Source organism: Astyanax mexicanus, chromosome 8, assembly GCF_023375975.1.
Source record: "Astyanax mexicanus isolate ESR-SI-001 chromosome 8, AstMex3_surface, whole genome shotgun sequence".
NCBI lineage: Eukaryota > Metazoa > Chordata > Actinopteri > Characiformes > Acestrorhamphidae > Astyanax > Astyanax mexicanus.
In genome coordinates this window covers 22,612,457-22,626,475 of record NC_064415.1, presented here as the reverse complement: position 1 = coordinate 22,626,475, position 14,019 = coordinate 22,612,457, and positions in this window count along the sequence as shown.

Sequence of the window (14,019 nt, the reverse complement as noted above, 5' to 3'; positions counted from 1 at the left end):
TGTGAAATGGTTTAAAGAGAGAACAATACAGCTACATAATATCACTATATAGTAAGCATTGATTATGTATCAGTGCTTTTAAATGCTATGGCTGGACTCAGATGGTTACTTTATTCCCATCTGAGACACACATACAGTTGATGTATCAATTATTGGAAGTGAGGAAAGGCTACTTTTGTATGAACAGCTTTTGACATCAAGCAAGTGACCTTTCGCTGAGACAAATGTAGCTGTCTTGTGCTTAGTTCTCCTTGCTTGAGCCCCATGGGCTTCTGACTGCTTCATCTAATAACACTGTAATTCCCAGCAGGCACTTGGCATTGACTGTATAATTTTTTTTTTCTTTTTTTTTTTCATCTCCTCACAGCTGATGGATTTCTTGGATCTGTTGATTTTCCTCTCTTTGGCTCTCCGAGATGGAAGATCTGTTATTTTGCTTTTTAAACCCTCAATTAACACAAGCATCACTTTACTTTCATTTAGTGGAAAAAATGAAGGAGTAGAAACACTCAGGCTCATTAGGAATGCTGTTCTAGTAGAGGTAGCTTGCATGTTGTCATTCAGACGAGATTTTCTTTGATGGTTGGGAGTTCCAATCAAGCTACTCCTAAACTAATCAAGCTAATAAAGACATAAAAAAAATCTTTCTGAAAATGAGACTTGAGAGTTGTGCTGTGTTGTTATTATTTTTTATTTTTTATTATTTGTTTTATTGATATTAACCCAACAAACATCTGTACAAATTCCCCTACCCTGGATATTAATAACAATAGAAGTGACCAAAATCACCTAGCTCCAAAATTAAACAAAATAAAAAATGTTTACTGTATTTTTTGCATTATAAGGTGCCTTATAATCTGAAGTACAGCACTATACAGAAGTTCAACCGTATTAGCCACTAACTGTGCTAAGCGCTAGCTCTTTTACCGTTCAGAAGTGAGTATTATCGACCAGCCTGTTGCTGCTAACCCTGGCTAGCACTGCTGGAGCAGCATAAGCTTTAGCCACTAACTGTGCTAAGTGCTAGTTCTTTTATCGTTCAAAGTAAAGTATTATTGGCTTGTAGCCTGCATGTTAACTGTGTTAAAACAAGCTATCGCCCTGGCTTACCGGAGCACTCAGGGTTCCTTAGTGTAACGCTGAAATGCGGCATTATCTGCTAACCACAGCTAGCACTAGCGGTTAGCAACTAATACTAATGCCGCTGCACCCAGCCTTAGTGGAAATGTGGAAATCTAAGCTTACTGTCAACAAACGGAAGTCCTTTTATCACGTCAATAAACCGTTTTCAGGAGATAAATCTGCGTACATTACAGTTCAGTGGTCGTTGACGTTTGAAAATTGACTTTTAAGAATTAAAGTTTTGTGTACTTAACTTAACTTAGTTGTACAGGTCTTGACACCCAGGGCTGAATTAGAAGGAAAACATGGCGGCACCCCTGTTCCTTATATATATATATCGCATGTAAGTTTGCCATGTTTTCTCTCCCACCTGCTTCATCTTCCCATCTTCTCTTAAAGTAGTCTTTAACAGGAGAATTCACTTGGCATCTTAACATACTTTAGTTCATAAAGTAAAATTTGAAGTTAAAAAGATACAATGACACACGTAAATTATGTGATTCATTAGTTGACTGACAGCCCTAATTAATTTGTATTTAATGTAATTCAATTAACAACAGAGATTAACTGTGTATATTATTTATATATAGTAAATCTATAGTGCATTTCTGATATATCTGTTATTAAATCTGCTTTTATACAATTACTGGTATTGCTTAACTAAGTCATCTAAACTTGTATATAATAAACTAGAATTAATTCAAAAAGGAAATTGATTAATCTTCATCTAGTTTTCTCCAGGTTATTAAAATAGTTTTTAAGAACTTTTTGCATTAAGACGTGACTTAGGCTATCCCAATATCCTACCTACTAATTTAATGCTGGCAGCAATGTCTGATAATGTCATTTAGGCTGTCAGAATATCTTAATACTTATACAGCTGGGAGCAGTTCTGATATCCGACCTACAGTTTTATATATGCAGAGAGAGAGATTTTCAGAAATGCTGCTGGAGATATCATGGAGATGTCATATTTGCATTCTCCCTGGTGTCAGGCGGTGTCAGCCCTTTTACGTTTCGTAGCTCCTCTCCTCCTCTCTGTGCTCAAATATTCTATATATTTTAAAACTGTTGAATTCCCAGTAATACTTTTTCTCATTTGCATATAGTTTTCTATTTTTATTGTTTTAAACAACAGGAAAAGTGAGTTACTTTTGAATTTTATTTCTAATTTTTATCCATTTTCTTTCCAATTTACACGGTGTGGTGTCTTCTCTTGATGGATGGTTCTTGAAGAAATGAGACTTAACACACTGTCTTCTATTTTATCAATCAGGTTAAGTTTATTATAACAGAATTTCAGAAATGACAGTGGAGAGAGTGGAAGTTCCTGATTCTTGGGTGTCTGAAGATTCTCTCCCCCTCTTTTGTGTCCAAGGGCTTTTTTATACGTTAGCCCACAGCGTATCACATCTCTTTACCATAAAAGGACATGTATATGTTTTTCAGGCAAAAGTCCAACAGTTTAGAGTAAAAACAGATGTGGGGTGTTCTCATTTCTCGGCCCCCGGCCCAATGAACCCCAAGACCCCTCACTCTAGGCAAACCCAATGACCCAGCATTCTACGTGTATGGACAGTATTCCATATGAATACACTTACATATGAAACACAGCGTTTTCTACCATTTTAATACACCACAACGGCCAACCAACCAACCCACTCATTAGGACTCCCCCTATCACTAGTGATGCCCCAACACAAGGAGGGTGAAGAATAGCACATGCCTCCTCCGATACATGTGAAGTGAGCCACCACCTCTTTTCAAACTGCTGCTGATACAGCATTACCGAATAGCATCACAGCGCGCTCGGAGGAAAGTGCAGCGACTTGGTTCCGATACATCAGCCCACAGACGCCTTGTGCTGATCGACATCACCCTTTGGAGTGATTTGGCCATCTACCCACCAAGAGAGAGAGCAAAGACATTGTGCTTTTTCCCATGGCTCTGGTAGCCAGTGGCAAGCTGCATGACAGGGATTCGAACGCTGATCTCCGATGGACCACTCAGAGCCCCACAAGTAAGTTACCTATTAGCACAGACATCAACCGTGTTTCACACAGCTGGGTGTGTCTTTGGTATTGTGAGGGTGTAAAAATCACACCTTGCTCAGCTTGATTAATCATGGGTGTGTTTTGGGCGTAACAGGAAATAAACCAATCAGTGTTTCACTTGTCATTCCCTTTAAGAACCAGGTGTGCTCTGACTTTGGCACGTTTGTATCTAAACAGACCAGTGCTCTGTGTGTTTTAGCAAAAGATACTGACCTGCGCACAGCTTGTTATTACATTTTGAATAAATAAGATCATAAGAGCGCAATAAGTTATGGTACGTTTAGTACTTCAGTACATTTGAACGCAAATTTCTTTGCACTTTAATTTTAGTGAAGGCTAAAATGGAACACTTTTACTTTTACTGGAGTAATATCTCTACCTTAACTCATGGATGAATGGATGGATGAATGAATGGATAGATTCTAGAAAACTAGAAAATTCTAGACATCCAACAGCAGGTATGCATAGTATACAAAAGTTACAAAAGAAGGATAAGATATAACGATACATATAAAAATTCGATAAAACAAAATGTAACGCATAAAAAGTATAAAACTAGTGTCTTAAGTGTGTGTAATGCAAAATGGAGGTAGTGCAGTTGAACACAGTAGACAATGAACACCATTCGATGTGCATAAAGTGAAGGTAACTGATGTCCGCCATATAGACAGTGCAAATACACACACACCGTTATATAATAATTAAAATTTAGCAGTGCAAACTTGTAGATATACTGCTGCTAGGCCTGCCACAATAATTGCAATATCGATTTATCGTACGATAAATAAACATTGTATTATTTTGTATGTTTGTCCACATATATAACAGTGAACAGTATTTTGGCTGGTCATGCTTCAATAACTGTGACTCCATACACACAGTGTGAACTAAAGTACGTAAAGAAATAAGTATATAATTCCCAAACTAGTTATAATAAATGATTATTTAATTTTTTACTGTCTTTAACCCTCTCATGCATGAATTATAATAAACTCAGTCAGGATTTTTTTTCTAAGTGTTTTTATACATCCTTAGGGATGTAAAACAAGGTTTGAAAAAAAAATATATTCTATCTTTATTCGATAAAGAAATATTTATCTGTCCACTCAAGTGTACTTCATGCATTTTTTGTTGTAAAAAAAACACAAATGTAATTCAGTTATACAGTTGTAATATGGTATTCTGTTGGAATAGTGGAACTGAGGAGGATATTGTGACACAAGAAAATGTCTCTGAACCGTAGAACCTTATAGAATCTTGATTGTGACTGGTATTATCATACTGTATTCTTGTCAAGTCTCTGAACTGTTAAGTGAGCATATTCTCTTATAGTATTTTATAGCATGTATCATATTTCCTGTCAAATCATGCTTGTTGCTAATTTCTGAGACTATTTTCTATGATGGTTGCCAAAGCATACAGGGCACAAAGCTACAAGACACTGCATGCAGATGTACTTGGTTCTTCGTGTGCTGGCATTTTATACTTTCTTGAGCTGGGGCCAGTGGTTTCCAGGGGCATACTGGATATTGGGGTGCCCTTAGTTTCAACAGCCTCATCTCCTTCATCTCCGTTCCTCAGCCTCAACTCCCTCAGTAACATTTCCAGACTCACCTTCACTATCACTGCTTGACCCTACTTCTCTGCTTGCAACTGTCTGTACTGGCAGACATTCCTCAATTAAAGAAGTTGATTTACAGCAAAAACATTAAACAATATGAATTATTTTAAAAACAACACTGGAAGTAATTGACATTGCATAAAAGTTGAAAAATAGCTAATGATGCATGATGTACAATTAAGTGGACAGATGATTAATCTACAATTCCCTCAAATATAAAATCAAAATTTCGAAAATCTTTACATAATATGTCACCTTAGATGTTACTTGATGTAATTATATTTTTTTTTACCTGCGGTGATATAATTTTATAAAAGGTAGAAACAAAAATAGCCAAGGTGTTTGGTGGTTTTCCCTGTCTGCCGGCCATCTTGATTTCATTGACTTCTTTTTCCCATTACAATGACCAACCAATGGGATTTTTTTATATAGGATGATGCAATAGCTTCCACTACAGTGGACTATATGCAGCAGTGCCCAAAATTGCAAGCATATTTAAAGAAAAAAAAAAATTAAACAGCTGTACACTGTAGTGACCTCTATGCATGAAAGGGTTAAAACATGTATAATTACTTTTTATGCTATTCTGTTCTCATTATGTCAGTGGCATTAAATTACAAAAAGTGGCTTAAAATTACAAAAATATCGTGTATCGCAATAATTTCTGGGACAATATATCGTCCACAAAAAAATCTTATCGTGACAGGCCTAACTGCTACTGCTAAAGGAGTCTAAAACGTTGCTTATTGTAGCAATAAAGTCAATCTAACCCTATAATATAGTGAAGGTATACTTGCCTGCTTTGGAAGTCTTTAGTGGTTTCCTGAAGCCAAAAAAAATTATAATAAATCACTCCAAATAAAAATTTTCCCCATATTTCCTTATATAGGCGCACCTAGCAATGGGATGGTTAGTGGTTCTACTAACTTCCGCCAACCTGACCTTTCTTTCAGACTCTAAATCTATGAATCGTAGCCAAGCATCGCCGGCAAGACATCAGAAAACTCGATCGTAGCGAGAAGATCTCATCCCAAACGCCGGTGCAGTGTGAGTGTCACGTTGAGCGAGCTTTTCCTGCGGTCGCCAGTGCGAAGTGCGCCGTGACCTCACAGCCCCGCTGCCTGCATTAGCACGCATGTCCTGACTTGGCCTCCTGCTAGCACTGACATGGCACATTATGCCTGCATCTTCCACACACTGGGGCAATAATTGCGCGCCACTTACCTTGTTGCCTTGACAGCATCTGACCGCATTCACTCACAGCGGCGTGATTAGCAAGGTGAGATGTTAACTCCGTAAAAACATGTGACAACTTTGGCACTTTCGCTAAGCCCTGGCACAGTCGCTCTGGGCTCCTGTGAAACGGGGATGGTATGGGAGTGCTCTAACGATGAGCCCTTAACAAGCTGTGCTGGTATTTGAGAAAGAGGCTCTTTAAAAATAGCATGAGCTTCGTTACCGGGCTCTCCATCTCTGAACCCTGCCTGGGAGCCTGCCATTGAGGCTGAGCTGTGTGGATAGGCCCCTGTGGGGGAGCGGTAACGAGAAGGGATTACTGTGACATTACCTGAGTCTGCATTCTCACCGCTCCAGAGGGATTGTGGGAAAAGGGAGACGGAGTTAAATATATGATTTCCTTACTTTCGGAAGTGGCGCATCCTATAGGATAGTGACGGGATGTGAGGAGGCAGGAGAAAAGTGCAAAGAGTGCAAAGGAATGTGCAGAAAAACGTCACGCGATGACGCATCGTGTTTACTGGTGAATGTACTGAATGTACTGTACGTGCCGCTGTTTATCAATTAGTCTGATAGCGTATATGTGTTTGTGTGTGTGAGTGTGTGTGTGTGTTTATTGACTGTTTGTGTGTGTGGGGGTGTGTGTATGAGTGTGTTATAAGTGTGGTAGTTGTGTACACACACGTTAAGATGTTGAGAGTGGAGAGCATTATGCTAAAATATTGCCAGGAGCTCATTAGGGCCAATGTTGTGAAGGCTGTTTTTTTTTTGCGGCAGTGTGTCCATGTGTCTGTCTGTCTCTCGCCCCCCTCTCTCCTTCTTTCTCTCCTCTCTCTCTCTCTCTTTCTACTCATACCTGCTCTCGCTTTATTCTAAGTGACAGCAGCTGGCGGTGAGGCTGTAGGGGGAGTTAGCCCCCACCTGAGAGTTTGTATCCATCAGACCCCAAAAACTGACGTGCTTTCTCTCTCTCTCTCTCTCTCTCTCTCTCTCTCTCTCTCACTTCTCTCACTTTCTCTTCTTCACAGCTGAATATTATGTCCGCACTGCACTGCCTCAAATTCTCACCCTCTCTCTCTCTCTTTCTCTATTTTTCTCTGTTTAGCCAGACATCTCTCTCTTCATCTCTCCCTCCCTTAAGTCCAGTTCACCCCATCCCCATTCTTCTATCTTTCGTTCCTTCTCTCTTAATTTATTAATTGTCAGTGTCTCTTTATTCATGAATTTCCTTTAGACAATGTCTTTTTGTCAACATCTCTTTCTCTCTCTTTCTCATTCTTCTGCTCTCTTTCTCTCTCACAACTAACACAACTATCTCTCTCTTCAATCCCTCAATTAGATCAATGCCTGGAATCTTCCTCTCATTTGTTTGTCAGTTCCTCTCACTCCATCTTTCTTTTTTATTCAAGGCCTCAAATCCCTCTCTCTTTTTTCTAGTCAATATATTTCTGTCCACATCTAGTCCCTTATTATTCTCTCTCTCTCTCTCTCTCTCTCTCTCTCTCTCATTAGCCAATTGCCCTTCTCTCTTTGTTTATAGTCAGTTCTTCACTCTCTACAGCAGTGTATTGCTTTTTTAGTCAATGTCTTTCTCTCCATCTTTCTATCTTGTATCTCTTTCTATCTCTCTCATTTGTTTGTCAGTTCCTCTCACTCTATGTCTCGTTTTTCAGTCAATATCTCACTGTCTTTTAATCCATTTCTTTCTTTATCCATCTCTCTCTGTCTCTTTGTATCTTAAATTCTCACCCTCTCTCTCTGTGTGTTTAGCCGAATGCCTCTTTTCCCCAAATCCTTCTCTCTTTATTCTTAGTTAGTGCCTCACTCCTATTTCTCAATTTGCACTGAGTTACAATGAAACTTTGTTAAATCTGTCCCCCTGGAAAAAAATACAACATATGGGCCAATGCCAATATGGCATTATGATAAATTCTTTAAGTCAGGTCATGTAGCACTAACACTTTACCCTACCCCGGAAATCGGGACACCCAACCCCTAAGTGTGAATGGGTAAACTGGAGGGGTAGGGCTAAGTGGTAAGGGCTGAAATGAGATTGGGCCTTTGTCTCTTTTAGTGAAGGCTTCCCATTTCTTTATCTATATCTCTCTTTGTTTTTATCTCTTCCTCCTTTCTCTCTTGAGTCATTGTATTTCTGTCCATCTCTCTCTCTCCCAGGATTTAAGACTGTAGCTTTATTGGAATGCTTATAATGACAACAATATTGTCAATGCCAATTACAAAAAAGTAAAATCAACAGTGAGTAGTGAGGAATAGGTATAGTGATATATGGTTAGGTATGGGGCAGTATGGAACAGTGTATTCTTATGTTAGCATTAACTGTCATATTAGCATGACTGTAATGGCTATACAAAAAAAAAAAAAAAAGCAAATTACAATAAACCAAAAGCAACGATAATTACAAAATAAGTGACAACAGTAGTAAATAACAAATAACAGTAAATTAAATATACATGTATATAAACTAAATAGACAAAAAGAACAGCAGTACATTTGACTGTAAATCAAATATTTACTGTTTAACTGAACAGTGACGTAAAGTGAGGTAGTTGTTTTCCACTGTATCTCAGCTGCTGTACACACTCTCTCACTAATAATCTCTCTCTCTCTCTCTTTTCTCTCTTTCCTCTTTCTCCTTCTGTTCAGGGCCTCTATTGCATTCTACTGTTAGTCAGTGGCTCTTTCTTTCTTCCTTCTTTCTCTCCTAGTCAGTGTCTCTTTATCATTCTCTCTCCCCATCCCCTCCCTCTCACTGCATTGTATTTCTATCTCCCCAGATCTCTCTCTCTCTCTCTCTCTCTCTCTCTCTCTCTCTCTCTCTATCTCACTCTCTCTCTCTGGTTGTGTTTCTGCTGACAGGGCAGAACCTTGCTACATGCAGCAGCAGCAGAGTCTGTATCTGTTTGTTTTCCTCCTCCCTTTCCTCCATCTTTCCCCCCTCCCTCTTGTTTGATGGCGCAATAAAATGATAAAATGCAGTGAGGGCTGGTCAGATTGCTTAAGAGATAAAGATGTACAGCATACTAAATGTGCAAAATATGCAAGAACGAGTAATAAAGGTACTCCATTATTTTTTCATATTCACCATTAAGCTGCAGCTTCTTTACTAGTTAGATCCAAGGTCAGGGTTTAGTATAAAAAACATCACATAAAATACACATCAAATATGAAAAATAAATAAATGAATTCATTAATGAATATTTAAATGAAAACAACAAAAAAAATAGTATCACACAGTTAACAGCAACAATGATTTGATAATGAGGGATGGGGGAAATGCACTCAGCAAATAATTGTTCCCTGCTCGCTGTCTGAAGTCAGCATTCCCTTGTAAATCATTAGACCGGTTTCAGTTCTTCAGAAGAGCGAGATGCTGCGCCGTTCCTCGTATAAATAAATATTGATGCACGCTCCAGTGGACTGGTATGTTAATTAAATACATGCTTATTTAAATCTGATGACAGCTGGATCTTGCAGCAAGCAGACATTTATTTTATTTCCCCTCATTTATTTACTTCCCCCCTCCTTCTCCTCCCTTCCCCCTCCCCTCCCCTCCCCCTTTTGTGTTTTCTCCCTGAAGAATGTAGAACATAATTGGTTGACAGCAAAGTATCACACAATTAGCTCTGGCTTTAATTAATATTGTTCCAAAGTGGCTTTGGTTTGGCGTGTTAGCATGGCTCAGGGCGAGTGTTTGGAGCAGGCAGATGTGTGCATGAATAAGGGAGAAACGGAGCCGGGGCCCAATCAGCGCCTAGAGTCACATTCCCAGCTATCTGTGCCTTACTTGTCACTCCGGCTCACATGTCAAATTACCAGAGATGTAGCCAAAAGCGCAGGCAACAGTTTCAGTTAACACAACCTCAGCATACTGCCAGCCGTATAGCTCGAGGTGAGCTGTTTTTTTTTTATTGGCTGAGCCTTGAACTTCTGCGTCTCTGTTTATAAGCCTGTGACTAATGGGTTTTTACACATATAAAAAGAGTAGATTTAAAAAATTGTGGACATTTGTGCATTTATTTTTTGCTACATCCATAACAGATTAGAATACTAGTAGAATTATTAATAGAAGAAATAGTGTAGTAGGTGTAATAATATTACTACTACTACTACTACTACTAATAATAATAATAATAATAATAATAATAATAATAATAATAATAATAATAAAATAAAGATCGCCTCCTTCTTTCTACATCTATATGTCATGCTGGCCAGGCACACGTGAATACCAAACACACAGTTTATTAATAAAGGGATCAAACTTACAGAGAAATATGGAGACAGGCAGGGTCAGTAACAAAATAGCAGCAATGGTAAACAACATATCAGGAAGAAAGCAGGCAAAAGGGGTCATGCACAGGAGATCCAAACAAGAGAAGGGCTAGGCAAAAAGAGTAGTTAAAAAACAGAAATAAGGTTCGGACATCATAAACAATAAGTACGAGGACTAGGCAAAAATAATAGTCAAAACTATAAAAATGGCTTAGAAACAAAAGAGCAATAAACAATTGAAACATGAGTCAAAATAGCTTGAAACAGAAACAGGGGTATTTATTCTAACAGGACCAGGTGTATGTAATCAGAAGCTTGGCGAGTTAGAACACCACAGCTTCACGTGATTAGCAGAGTCCAGAAGGTCTGGTGTACGTGCACGCTGGGAGTTAAAGTCTTTAGTGTGTACAACAGAGTTCATGGAAGGCAGACTGTCAGGACTGACACTATATGCTGGGTAGTGTGAGTTATGCTAGTATGAGGTGCTGCTGGAGGTTTTGAACACACACTGATGGACTGAGAATAGTCCACCAAAAAGAAATGTCCAATCAGCAGCATGTGCAACTGATGTGTTTGATGTTTCTGACAACTCAGGGTTTTTTGGGTGCCTCCGTGTCTATGTTACTTCTGGCTCTGTCCCTTTAGTTAGACTGTTATATTCAGATCTGCCAGAGTCACTAGCCTCACTCTGATAATGTTGCACATTGTTTGCCCTCTATTAATCCAATAAAAGCTAATTCCATCTTTTTGCCTTCCTTGAAGTTACTGACTATCCACCTGTCTGTGGCTGTGTAAATAAAGAATATAACATTAGGATGCTGGTAAAAAATACAGTACAATGTGTTAATTGAGCAGTTTACACAAGAGTTTACAGAAGAGTTACAAAAACAATAGTGTGCTTTAGGACTTCTTCAGTGAACTCCAGCCACTGTACTTCACTTGACATACTTTGAAGGTGGCCTAGAATGTAGGGTGGACAAACAAAACAGGACACTGGGTACACACTGTCGTCCCTAGTGATTAGGATGTTGTGGCTGGAACACTTTAAGTCAAAAAAACGTTAAGAAATACAACAGTAGCATAAAAGGTCAGATAAAGTGAAACTGATTTGTATTTGGACATCAATCAGCTTTGGTGGGAAGCAGTTGGTCCACAAGTAGATGCTGGAAGTGGAATCGTCAGCAGTTTGGACACACCTACCTTCTCATTCAACTAATTTTAGGGTGATTTGAGGTGAATTGGGATGAGCTGGAGCTTCACAGCATGAAGGAAAAGCAGCAGCTATTGTTCAGCACCTCCAGAAACTCCTTCAAGACGCTGTGAAACCAATCCAGGTGACTCTCCCTCATGAAGACACTGAGATTAAAATACCAAGAGATCTGTCCTCAAAGCTAAATGTGGCTAATTTATTACTTTGTTTTGCACTTTCTCAGATAGCAAACTAATGCAGTTTGGAATGGCGGGTCAATTCTGACCCAACATCTGCCATTCTCTAGCCAAAGATCAACCAGAATGTGGCCAGAATAAGAACTAAAATCAGCACTAAATCAGAACTAAAATCAACACTACCAGAACTCAGCCAGATTCCAAACAGTTGGCCCATTCATGGCTCAGATGAAATTTTATCTAGGAAGTCACTAAATCAGTGGTGTCACAATTTTAAGGAAATAAGTAATAAAATCAAGGTACTGAGTCACAGTTTGAAGAAAATACGTCATTCAATTAAAGAATGTTTACAAAATAATTTTTCTGGATAGCTTTAATGTCTTCAATATTACATTTAGAATATAAAAACTTAATAAAAAGAATAAAAACACAGGTGTATCAGAACTTTTGAATGGTACTGCAAATATAGACCAAAAGCAAGGTTCAATCAGATGTGTTTAAACTGTGAAGGCCAGCACATAACATTTTTCATGACTGTTGAATTAGTAAAATTAGTAGTGAAATTAAATCAATGTCAAACTGCTGATATAATGACATAATTTAGAAATTAAAATTACATTTACATCCCAAAAAAGGACATGTTAACATCACACTACTAAAACGTCAAATGGTATTAGCCCTGTCATGGTTAAATGATGAGAGATTAATGTATATTTAAATTTAATATGACAGAGCAAAAAACACACAAAAATCAGAGCTATAAAATACACTTTGTCTCAATTTATATGGACCCCAAAATGTAAATACAGAGTCCACTAATGTATACTGAATGAAATGTACACATCCAGCTTACTAGCGAAACCTGACGGAAGCTAACACAGCTGCTGCTAACATGAGGCTGAAAATGCTAAAAGCTAGCATTACACATACCCTAGAATGGAGAAAGTCTTTATGGAGCCTAAATGCTAATATAATATAATGTAATTGTAGAGCAAAAGAGCAAAATGCTGACTGGAGCCTAAATGCTAACCCAAGCTATTTCATAGAAGGCAAAAAGGCTAATGCTAGAAACAGGTTGCCAGGTTGGACTGAGTTGCTGTGTTGCTGCACACAGATGCTTTTAGAGTGGATAAAAATGCTAAAAGCTACTGTCTCTTTAGTTAGCTAATCACACACAGACAGTGCTAACTGGGCACTGAGACAACACAGAAATGGTAACACACCTACATTGGGAATAGGACTTGAGTGTAAATGCTAAAATATGTTTGTTTACAGTTCTAAGCTATGCTAATCTAGGCTAAGCTATGCTATGCTGTACACATAGTAGAGCCCGCCGTAAAACAAATAAATAAATAAATAACAGTTTAATTCTGAGACATGGCTTTTAATAGGCTTGTTAAGTCATATTCTGACGCTGACGCATAAAATATTAATTTAAATGAAAGGTAAATGCACTATTTGGCAGCTTTAATGAATGTTTTAATTAGCCAGCCTAGATATTAGCTGATAACTGTCCAAATAAATATCTTTAAATATCATTTTCTCAAATTATTGCAAGGCTTGTATTCTTCACACCTAGTACAAGTCATACCATGATTCACACTCAAGGCAGGATGTGTGCAGCAAAGAAATAACAATAAAAAAACGAACAGGGACACAACACAAACTCTCAGTCTTAACAGTCCAAGGTCAAAACACAGAGAACAGGGAAAAACAGAAACTCAATAGGAGAATGAGAGACTTTGCCAAGTTAGAATCAGCTTAGTCAAGTATAAACACCCCCGTCCCTGTCAAGTATCAGCTACTGAATTGATGGCTGTGATGAAGGTCGACAAAGATGTAAGAATGCATTATACAGTAGTACAGTAGACAAAGATGTACACAAAAACATACTGTAAGTATATTGACAGGTCTGGTTTCTAGTTTCTCACTGCAGTTTATGTTTTTTTTTTTCCATAATATTTTACTTTTGGACTTTGTCAGTTGTGAAAATGGTCTTAGATTGTATAGATTTGGGATGGTTGGTTTAGTTTCACACTAACGTTTTATATATGAGACATTCTGAGTGCACAAAACTTAATGTTGATCAGACCAAGGTGATTGCTGCTATTTTGGTTCAGACCAAACTAAAACATTCAAAGGTGCAGACTACATAAGAAAATTGTAAAAGCAGTGTCATAGCAAGAGTTACAAAACTTGTAAGGCCTTAAAGGCCTCACAAAGAGAGACCAACAATCACTTTGAAGGAGTTATGTAGATACAGAAACATCAAACATCATGATATACTAAGCTCATTAATATGTATGT